At 50.4% G+C, this 11,542-nt stretch overlaps 1 long non-coding RNA gene across 1 annotated transcript; it reads right to left on the reverse strand.

Annotated features, from left to right (window-relative positions):
- Positions 1 to 3,324: 3,324 nt before the first annotated feature.
- Positions 3,325 to 10,827, reverse strand: LOC140710632 (uncharacterized). Its single transcript, XR_012091739.1, has 3 exons — positions 10,442 to 10,827; positions 6,698 to 7,128; positions 3,325 to 3,402 (listed from the first exon to the last, which is right to left on the reverse strand). It is a non-coding gene; the product is annotated as an uncharacterized lncRNA (long non-coding RNA).
- Positions 10,828 to 11,542: the final 715 nt, after the last annotated feature.

The following is an 11,542-nucleotide window of genomic DNA, read 5'->3' on the forward strand; positions in this document are numbered from 1 at the left end:
ACCCAATTTGGAGAAACAGCTGGCCCCCAAGAGCACATAAGTCTGATGTTAGTCATGGACTCATGGAGAAGCAGAATGGCTGCCTTGTCCCAACTTCCTGAGTCCTTAAAGCTTTTGTTATTAAAAGTTATGCATTCCATGACTCATCCCGGAAAAGATAAAATGATCCAAATTAAATGTATTGGTGTGGTGACTTATAAATGGTTAAAATAGTTTATAACCAATGTTTAGTTTGTCAAACCCATATTCCTGGGAAGACAAAGCTTCACGTACATTTGGCTACCTGGTGAGCCATTTAAACATTTATAAAGGGATTTCGTTCAGTTGTCATTTTAAATGTATGTGTTCTGGTTGTATGAAAGCTTTCCCATGCTTCAGTGTATTTCACCAGGTAAAGAGCCTTTTTTTTTTTTTTTTTTTTTTTTTTTTTTTGAGACAGAGTCTCACTCTCTTGCCTAGGCAGGAGTGCAGTGGCACGATCTCAGCTCACTGCAAGCTCTCCCTCCCAGTTTCACACCATTCTCCTGCCTCAGCCTCCTGAGTAGCTGGGACTACAGGTGCCTGCCACCACACCCAGCTAATTTTGTAATTTTAGTAGAGACGGGGTTTCACCGTGTTAGCCAGGGTGGTTTCCATCTCCTGACCTCGTGATCCACCCGCCTCGGCCTCCCAAAGTGCTGGGATTACAGGCCTGAGCCACCGCGCTCGGCATAAAGAGCTTTTTATGGTTCACTGAGGACAATCAACCCCTTCACAGTCTAGAACCCAAAGATGGGATCTTCTGAGAACATCAGAAAAAAACTGCCCTTGGCATCCACACTGCAACAAAACCTCAGGATCTTGAAACTTGGGGTCATAATCTCACAACTGAGCAGGGTCACTCCACCTCTTGGAACTGTACATCCATTGAAACCATTAAAGTAAAGTTAACCAGGGAAGTTTCTCCCCAGAAGAAGATGGCATCCTTGATGTGAGCAGCTCTTTCCGAATATCATGGATCAAGACCTCTTACTATCATGAGAACAATAGAAGTGAGAAGGGGGTCTGTTGTGTGCACTTATGGGTTATGCTTTTATTTGTGAAGGATTTTGCAGCCAGCTTTGTACACGGATAATCTTATAACTTGATAGATAAAAGATGAAGGCCCGATGTGTCATAGGTGAGAAACTTAAATGGTACATATGGTGCCTCACAATCATTCAGAAACAGAACATTGGTCCACTCCTCTTAACCCACGCCATGGGTTAAAGAGAGCATTGCCAGGAGGCCTCCTTCTTCTAGAAGGGCATCACTTGTTAGGTCCTTTTTCCATGGTTTGGAACACAAAAGGCAATGACTAGAAACGTATCCCTCAAGATAGACTCTGTAGCAGATTCTACTGCAACGGCTGCACAACAGATGTTAAATTCTCTTGTGAAAGTTACGCTAAATAATAGAATTGGCTAAACAGGAAAGTATCTGTGCAGCTGCTGGCACTTAGGGCCTATGGAGAAAACTTCAGGTATTACAGAGATTCTGTTGTAGGGAATTAACGAAAAGATCACTGCGTTAAGTCAAAGAATGAGCTTTATCTAGCTCATTCTTTGGTCTCTTTGAGTTGAGGTGGTTTGGTTTATGGGGACCCTGGGTAAGGAGCATCCTCCAAATCCTTGGTGTTGCCCTCTCAGTAGTCATAATAATGGTCTCCCTGGTGCACTGGATTCTCTGAAAGGTTTTAAATGTTTGCGTGAAGCCATCTTTAGGATGTCAAATGGTGTCTCTTCCACTGCATGACAAGAGCTGAAAGAAATGTGTGACCATGAGCACACTGTAACCTGTGAGTGACATGCTGAGACCGGAAACCCAAAATGATAGTAACGGAGATGGCACTGATGGCACTAACGCCCTAAGCTTTGGTCACTCTCTTGCCTAAGTGAGAACCTGACCAAAAGGGGGGAATTTTTTAAACAAAATGGTGGGAGGCCATTGTTTCGGACTGAGCCCTAGGTCCCAGCAGACCAAACCAAACCAAAATGGCGTCATTCGTGCTAAATGTGACGTAATTTAATTAAGACTTTAAAGAAACACGTGGGTCCTAGAACAGACCAGGTTTTGTTTTTCTCTTGCAAACAGGACTTTCCAGCATAAGGTGGTATCCTCAACTCAGTCCTTGTTCCTACCTTTGCAAAACTCGCTGTTCTACTGCTTCCTAGTGGGTTTCAGGACCAATGGTGATAGTGACATCAGTAACTCACGTTGTGGTCAATCTCTCAAAACTGAGAAAATGACCAAAAAGGGGGAATTGTTAAATCGAACTAAATACGGTTTGAACACACTGCTGAATGTTCAAACTGTTTAAAGAAGGCAAATGCCAACCTGTAACTGATCCAGGTGCTTCTGTACCTCCCTTCCCTTTCTTTGTCTATAAATCTTCCACCACGTGGCTGTACTGGAGTCTCGCTGAATCTGCTCTAATTCTGGGGGCTGCCCGATTTGCAAATCATTCATTGCTCAATTAAATGCCTTTACATTTAATTCAGCTGAAGTTTTCTTTTAACAAGAGTAAGATAAGAACATGTGTTCTTATGGCCCAGAATGGACAGATCAGTAGCGTTCCTCGTCGTTCTTTTGTGGCCGGTTTCATGTAAATATTTTGTGTGTATTATAATAGAATTCGATTTTAATGAATATACTTTAAAAGCAACTTTTTTTTACTCTTCTTCACCATGAAGATGGAGAAAGTAAGAAGGGCTGTCTTCTGGTTCCGTTTCTTTTCTGGACAGTAAGAAGGGCTGTCTTCTGGTTCCGTTTCTTTTCTGGACAGTAAGAAGGGCTGTCTTCTGGTTCCGTTTCTTTTCTGGGTATAAGGATGTTTATCTTACTGTGTCTTCATTGTCCTCAAACCTCAAGCAGTCACTGATATCTTGTGGATGACAGCTTTTATCATAGTGTTAAATGGCAGATTTATTTACTTGGCAAACATTGTCAAGTCTCAAAAAAATTACCCCATGGTCTTGCCTTCTTTCCTCGTGAATTGCCTTCCTCTGATGGAGAGGATTTGATCTGTTCCCTGCTCGTCAATTTTTCTAGCTTCTCTGGGATGTCTGCTCTGCATATCACCTGGGGAATTAAGAAATAATGGCTTCAGCAAGAAACAAGGCAGGAAAGTGCAGTACCTGGGAGCCATCCAGGGAAGGAGCTGTCCCCAAAGGTGGGAATGGCCCTGGGCAAGGGTTCTCGCTGTGACTTCACTCAGACCAGACCACCTTGACCTTTTCATCACTGTGCCTCAGTGAAGTTGATTCTCTGATCCGTTACTGAATCATCATGAAATCTCCTTTGTACGAGAGTTGCAGGACTCTGCCGTGTGAATCATGCAGGGTTTGGGAGAGAGGACTTTCTACCTCCATGCTTTTCCTGTACCTAAATGGAACGAAAATCAGAACTGTTGCTTATTCTTAAAATTCAAATTCCCTTATCCAGTGTTACAAAAGGACTCCAGTTTGCCCCCCAAATTGGTCTATTAAGAATATAATGATGACTCTTCCTCCAAATCCCACAATATGAGCTTTTCTAAAATAGCTGTAGAAACAAATATGACGATATTCCAAAATTCCTGCGCTCGGGCTTTATTTTGAATTAGAGTTATTTGTGTATCTAATTTGTATCCCCTGAAGCATGATGAGCCATCTGAGGCCAGGTCCGGCCATGGCATGTGTGCCAGAGCACCTGCGAGAATGGCTTACGGGCTGTCCGTCTCTCCTGAACGTGAAGGGATGAGCACCCACCGTGAGCCACCATCCGTGTGACCGGCCTGTGACTGCCTCCAGCTCACACAGAACCTCTGCACACAACGGAGAAAGGCCTCCCCTGGGTGAATGGGGTGGGAAACGTGTGCCCCTCCAGGTGGCTGGTGAGCAAAGTGCTGCGCTGGGCAGGGTATGACTTGTTCAGCTCCGTCAGGGGCCCTGTGACGAGACAGGCTCTGACCCTGCCCTCTTGTAGCTGGTGTGTACGAGGGGTAGCCCAATAAATCAATAAGCAAGTCCATGCTGTCATTTCAGGTGTTAGCCAGGGAGGGGCCGAGTAGGGGCCTGGGTAATAGGCAGTGCCATGTGTGAAACATTAAAAAGTGTGACAACCAATTTTACATACCGAGTAGTTAATATTTCAACTTGTTCCCCATTTTGGTTTTAGTTCATTCTAGCTTTCTTTTGATTTTCTGCGTTTCTTTGACACTAGTTTTGTGCCGGGTCCGGCCAGCCCAGGTGAGTCCCACTGCGTGGCTGCTTTGGGTAAAGATTGAAGCCTCCCCTCCAGAGGCTGCAGCACCAGTCTCTGTGTGTGGCCCGATCACAGCACTCAGGCGACTCTGGCCAGCAAGAGTGTCTCGGGGTCGCTGGGTCTCCCCTCAGGCCTCCAACTTGCTGGGCCTGCCTGGGCGGCCGAGGGGCTGCATGTGTCTCCACGTAGTGTGAACACAGTGTCTGAAGGTACTCCAGGTTCCTCGACAGACTTCAGGAGAAGATTCTCTAAGCAAAGCTCACAAAGAAGCAATCTGACTGAGGCAGGGTAGGGGAAGTGGGTTGATACCGAAATACAGGGAGAAGTGCCCTCGTGTGCTGAGGGTGCTTTGGAAAGATTTCGGGTGACTCAGTCGCGGTCAGGCATCTTGTGAAGACGGGATAACTGTGGGCCTTTCTGCAGCGTGGACAGCAGGTTCCCTCTCCTGGCTGTTCCCTTGCCTTCGGATTTGGGGGGTTTCCCCTGGCAGGACTGGGCCCCCCTGCAGACAACGGGGACCTTCCAGAGTCTGGGAAAATAGACCAGACCAGGTACTGGGACGCAGGTCACCAGGAGCCTGCCGCGTGGGGCCCCACGGTGAGGCCCTTCCTGGGCCTGTGGCCTCCTCAGTACTGTGAGGCTGCCAGGCTGAGAGTTTCGTTCCAATCTGAAGTCCTGCTCTAGAGAACTCAGGAAAACCTGCACCCGTGTGGTCTCCTGGTCTCCTGGTCTCCTTGGGTGTGGTGAGGGCAGAGACCCCTCTACAGGCCACAGAGGATTCCACTGAGGCTCATCCAGACCTGTTGCTCCAAGGACCGACCCAGTCCCTAGGGTTTGTCCCTGAAGCAGTCACTGCCCACACGTGCATCCTGCCCACACTATGCTCACACGTGTCACACGCCTGGCCTGCCTTCCACACACGAGTGCTCCCACACGCTGAGAATTAGCCTGTCCTATGAAGGGCCACGAGTTCTCGTCCATCCTCCTGCCGTCGGACGTTTGATGCTATTGGGGTTTGGAGATATTGTAAATAAGGCTGATAAACATTCTTTTGCAGACACGATTTTTATTTCTCTTGGAGAAACACCCAGGAGCGTGGTCGCTGGGCGCTGTTGGGAGAGTGGCTATTCCGTTTTGTACTCCCAGCCGCGGGGAACGAGAGTTCCAGCCCCTCCGCGTTCTTCCCAACGTGCTGTTGCCAGCCTCTCGCTTTCCAAAGGCATGTTGCTAGTGGGTGTGAAATACACCCAATTTCTGTTTATTTTAAGCTCAATTCCTTTAAGTGTTTTCTTCCTAGTCCCCAGAGTGGCTTCTGTCCTGGAATGCAGGTGTGAACGGTGCCGAGCACTGGACCACCGAACGCGGGTGTGAACGGTGCCGAGCACTGGACCACCGAACGCGGGTGTGAACGGTGCCGAGCACTGGACCGTAGGTAGCTCCAGTGGGAGGGTTTCGGCCGTGGAAATGAGTATTTGAATTAGGCCCAGACTACAGAGTCAGGAATTGCTGGCACAGCCTGTCTGCATTTTGTTTTGGCTTCGAACTTTACAACATTCATTTTAAATTCTGAGGCCTTAGGTCCTAAGAAAAAGTGTTATCTGGAACAAATGCAGTTGCCAAAATCTACGATGCCTTTGCTTTGCGCCAGACCCTGGAATGACCATTCCTGGTTCACAGATGTCTATGAGGCCTGCCCAGGGACCAGGCCCCGTGCGTGGACTCTGACCCATGCAGGAAGCCGCAGAGCCCGCCTACCCCGCCTGGCTGGCATCTGCCCCAGCGCCGTACCGGAGCGCTGCTGCACATGCAAACACAGCACCCTTGGCTCTTGGCAGGCCGGTGTCTGCTCATCACAGACAAACCTCTACTCCAGATTGAGGAGCATGTGGTCCCACTGTCATGTTCCACCCCCAGCACAGGCCTCAGTGACTGATCATGGCCGGTGCTGCTGTGAGCATGGACGCAAGCTCTGCTTCCCACAGCAAACCCCAGACACCCACTTCCAACGGGGAGGGCTCCCCCCCGACAGCAACACAACCCCAGACACCACTTCCAACGGGGAGGGCCCCCCCGACAGGAACACAGCCCCAGACACCCACTTCCAACGGGGAGGGCTTCCCCCCGACAGGAACACAGCCCCAGACACCACTTCCAACGGGGAGGGCTCCCCCCGACAGGAACACAGCCCCAGACACCCACTTCCAACGGGGAGGGCTCCTCCCCGACAGCAACACAACCCCAGACACCACTTCCAACGGGGAGGGCCCCCCCGACAGGATCACAGCCCCAGACACCCACTTCCAACGGGGAGGGCCCCCCCCGACAGGAACACATTTCTATATCCAGGCTGATGAATACTGAGACAAAAAGCACCACCGTCCTGCAGACATCCCTTTTGCTTTGGGGGCGGTGGCGTGATGCCACAATAACCAACCTGTGCTGCCTGAGTGGCCCTTCGGGGTCGGGTCACAGCCAGTCAGGCACCAGCCCCTTCCACGCCGCCGCGCAGACTTGCGGTGGGTGCGTCTGTGACAAGCATTCTGCCCACGACCTGAAATACATTGAGCCTTCCCTGCATATTCCAAGTCTTTCTCTGGTGATGGAAAAACCAAACTCTAAAATATTTTGAAGAGGTTTCTTCTGAGCCAATGAGTGACACAGCCAGACAGACACAGTCCCAGCGAATCCTGAGAACGTGCGCCCGAGGAGATGGGATTGCGGTTTGGTTCGACGTCTCAGGGAGGCAGGAGTCACAGGCAAAGACATACAGCCATGCATGGCAGGTCCAGGCTGGCTCGGCCTGTGGAGGCGGGACATCTTGAAGGAGGCTTACAGGATGTAGGTGGATCCAGAGACTCTGAGTTCCTGTTGATGAGAGGAGCAAGGCTCTGTCTAAAACTTGGCACGTTTAGGTTAAGATAAGGATGTTGTTGGTGAAACCCCGTCTCTACTAAAAAATACAAAAATTAGCCGGGCGTGGTGGCGGGTGCCTGTAGTCCCAGCTACTCGGGAGGCTGAGGCAGGAGAATGGCGGGAACCCGGGAGGCGGAGCTTGCAGTGAGCTGAGATCCGGCCACTGCACGCCAGCCTGGGCGACAGAGCGAGGCTCCGTCTCAAAAAAAAAAAAAAGATAAGGGTGTTGTCTAGCAGGATCCGTACCCTACAGGTGCAGCCTCAGGTCCTGTTATAATTTGGTACCTTATCGCCACCAAGAGTCTGCTTTGTCCGTCTTAAGATCTCTGTTTTAACATTCCTGCTGGTCAGTTGTGTCTGAACTCCGAAAGGGAGGGAGTGTGACGAGCCGTGTCTGAGCCCCCTTCCTGTCAGGGCCTGGAACTCAGCTTTTCAGGTTTCTCTGGGCCTCCTTGACCAAGAAGGGGCCGTTCAGTCGGTGTGGGGGGGTGGATTCAGGGTTCTATTTTTAGTTCACCCTCCAAAACAGGAGGTTACCTTTTAAAATGAAGTAATCACCAGGGACATGAAAATCAGAGTTGACTTGAAAACCAGACAATGATGGGTGCTTCCGAAAGGCTCAGACCTTTGCACCCCCGCCTGCCTCCCATGCTCAGCACTAAAGAGAAGGAGCACAGGAGGAGCCTCGATGAGCTGCACGGGGCGGGTGGGGGCCTTGGCCTTTCTCTAGGAGATGGCCAGGCATGCATGGCAGGGTGTGGGGGCACCTGCAGAGGAGACCGCGCAGGCCTTGCCCGAGAGGTGCGGAGGGATGGCGACAGGGCTGCCCATCAGCCCACCAGGCGGCCGTAGCGCCAGGGTTTGTGAAGGGCTTTCTGCCTTCCCTGGGGCTGGGCACTGCCTCCAGGCTGCAGCTGAGTAGGGGGCACAGCCACAGCGAGTGGTCAGACTCCCCCTCCTTATGGACAGGGCTGGGCTCTCAGTCTCCTCAGGAGCGCTCCAGCCTCAACTCACGCAGCAGGGCTGTCCGTCAGATTCCCCTGACCCCCCGTCATGACCGAATCCCTGCAGGATGGAAGACCCGTGGGAGACTTCACTGCAGCTGCGGTAAGTCAAGATCAGCCAGGGCCATGAGGGCCCGACCGGCCAGCGTCCTGGCTGAGGCTCCTAGGCACCAAGGCCGCCTGGGCCTCCAGAGCAGCAGCCAACTGCCCCTCATCCCGCTGTCTCACTCACAAATCGCCTCCACCCAGACAGCCTTGCCCTGTGCACCACGGCTGGGGCTGGAGCGGAGGCAATGGCCGTGTGTGCACTGGACGCCCAGACTCTCAACAGCACTCACACTGGAACTTGGAGGGCTCCCAGGGAAACCCACGGAAACACAGTCGTGCCTCTGGCTGCCTGGAGCCCGCCCCAGTTCCTCCCTGGCAGTCCTCAGTGAGAGAAGGCTGCAATCACCATTAGCAGGCTTTATCACAGAAAAGGAAATGCAGATCGGGCCTCCCCTCCCCCTTGGGAGGCCTGGGAGCCCCACTGGGAGGCCCTGGGAACAGAAGGTGGGAGGAAGATAAGGGGGAACAAAGCCAGAGGCTGCAGGTGTGGGGCTGAAATTGAATCACTGCCATGCCAACAGGAGGGGCCTGCCTGGAGTTACCCACCCTTCCAGGGAGCACAGGCTGGGTGCCCTCTCCAGGCCCAGGCAGGCCCCTCCTCTGGGGTCCTGGGGCCCCAGTAAGAGCAGGAGTTGGAAAGGGTGGGCTCCTCGCCTCTGCTTTCTCTGTCCTGTTAGATTCTAAAGGGCAGGGCATTTTCTGTAAGTTAGGGAAAGCTCCAGAAGATTTGTGTGACCTTAACTTCAGCTAAATTTCTAATAGGGAAAGTTGGTAAGCTAAACAAAATCCTAAGCCCCTAAACGACCGAAAGGGGTCCCAGAGAAGCCTGAAAAGCTGAGTTCCCAGCCTTGATGGGAAGGGAGGTCCGCCAGGCTTCATCACACCCCTTCCTTTTTGTAGTTTAGATGCAGCCACGGACCAGCGTTAAAGTTCACAGAGATCTTGAGGCTGACAGACGGACCCTTTGTGGCAATAAGACACCAAATTAGAAACAGGATTCATGCAGGCAAGGGTTAAGTCACAGCTGCAGGTCATCAGTCTTGCTACCCAGAATCCAAGTGTTAGGCAGAACCTTCCTCCAACCAAATGCAAATTAAAGAATCTCTGAATCCTGTAAGCCCCCTCTTTGAGATGTCCAGCCCTTTCAGGTCAAACCAACGTTGACCTTCTGAGCCTTGCTGTAGGTCTTTGCCTGTAACTCTTGCCTCCCTGAAATGTTAAAACCAAACTGCGGCCGGGCGCGGCGGCTCACTCCCCTCATCCCAGCACTTCGGGAGGCTGAGGTGGGTGGATCACGAGGTCAGGAGATCGAGACCATCCTGGCTAACACGGTGAAACCCTGTCTCTACTAAAAATACAAAAAATTAGCCGGGCGCGGTGGCGGGCGCCTGTAGTCCCAGCTACTCAGGAGGCTGAGGCAGGAGAATGGCGTGAACCTGGGAGGCAGAGGTTGCAGTGAGCTGAGATCCGGCTACCACACTCCAGCCTGGGGACAGGGTGAGACTCTGTCTCAAAAAATGGATCCCTTGGACCCTGTCTCCCAGGCTGTGTGGCTGCTATTGGCTCAGAAATAACCTCTTCAAAACATTTTACGGAGTTTGCTTTTTCCATCAGCAAGTTTTTACTGTAAAGTGGACGTTGTTTTCCTTTCATACAGAGCTGGGGCTTCCCGGATGATAATGACAAAATTAAATGTAAATGTCATTTAACATACATTTCTTCTTTCATTATGAAAGTAACAAATGGAAGAACACTTTTCCAAAGACATCATGGTTTGTGAGTTAACTTTTAAAACTGGTGAAAATAGGTTAAAAAGGGAGCAAACGTATTTTACATATATTTTTAACTTGAAAACTTATACGCATCTACTCATTAATTTCTGAAGTAAGCTTATTGAGGTGTAATTTTCATGCAGTAGAGAAGAGGAAATCAACTGTGCTGAGGAATGCGAGTCGTTTTAAACCATCGGGCCCAGAGAGGCGCTCAGATGGGGCGGCAGTGACTTCCCACTCCCCGCCGTTAACCTCCTGCAGACACCGCAGCTCACACCCTATGGCTTAACCATGCAGAGCCAGTCGACAGATTATGTTATTTTAACATAAACTCTTGGTCAACAACTTGGAACAGGCTCTTCTTTCCCTTGAAAAACCCACCTGTAACAGCTGCTCATGGGAGGTGTATTCAGGGCCACTCAAATCTGTGTTTCCGGATGGCAGTCCTCAAGCTTCGGCCAAACTCCCTCTGTACATTAATTTTGCCTCAGGTCTTGCCTTTTAGTCCAATACATGTTGACGAGTTGTGACCAATGTAAGCCGTGCAGCCACCGTCCTGGCCAAGATGCACGAGGCTTCCACGACTCCAGAGAGGCCCTCCCACCGCTTCCTAGCCAACGCCTCAGTCCCAGGCCTCCAACCCTCCCTCTGGTCGTCACCATCTGGCCACTTCTGGCTCCATTCATGAATATTCCCACCCCTTCCTAGCCAACGCCCCAGTCCCGGGCCTCCAGCCCTCCCTCTGGTCGTCACCATCTGGCCACTTCTGGCTCCATTCCTGAATCTAGGTATTTCCATATAGGGACAAGCTGTATTTAGCATTGGTCTGCTGATTGAAGTTCTTCTTCTTTTTTAGTATAAACCCCAGTCTTCACTCTCCTTCCTAGCCACCCAATTTCATATTTTTTAAAGTGGACCAAGAAGTTGGGCACATTTCAAAACAATCTAAGACCAGAATTTCTCCAAACGTTCAGCAATTATTTTTCATTTGTAAGAGTCATCTAGTCTATACCTAATTCAAAAGCAATTTTTAAAGCAGCCTCAACTTGCCTCAATCTTGATTTCCCAAATCATTTATCCAGTTTTATGTAGAAACAACTTTCATTTTGCATTGATGTGTAAAAGGTTACATAATGTTGAATTAAGTTTCCTAGTGTTACTGGAACAGGGTCCCAATCCAGACCCCGAGAGAGAGGGTTCTTAAACCTCGGGCGAGAAAGAATTTGAGGCGAGTCCACAAAGTGAAAGCAGGTTTATGAAGAAAGTAAAGGAATGAAAGAACGGCTACTCCATAGGCAAAGCGGTGGTGTGGGCTCCAAACCAAATACACTTACAGTTATTTCTTGATGATATTTCTTGATAACAAGGGGTGGGTCATTCATGAGTTTGCCGGGAAAGTGGTGGGTAATTTCTGTAACTGAGGGCTGCTCCCCTTTTTAGACCACATAGGGTAGCTTCCTGACACTGCCATGCTCGTGCATT

Source organism: Chlorocebus sabaeus, chromosome 28 (assembly GCF_047675955.1).
Source record: "Chlorocebus sabaeus isolate Y175 chromosome 28, mChlSab1.0.hap1, whole genome shotgun sequence".
NCBI lineage: Eukaryota > Metazoa > Chordata > Mammalia > Primates > Cercopithecidae > Chlorocebus > Chlorocebus sabaeus.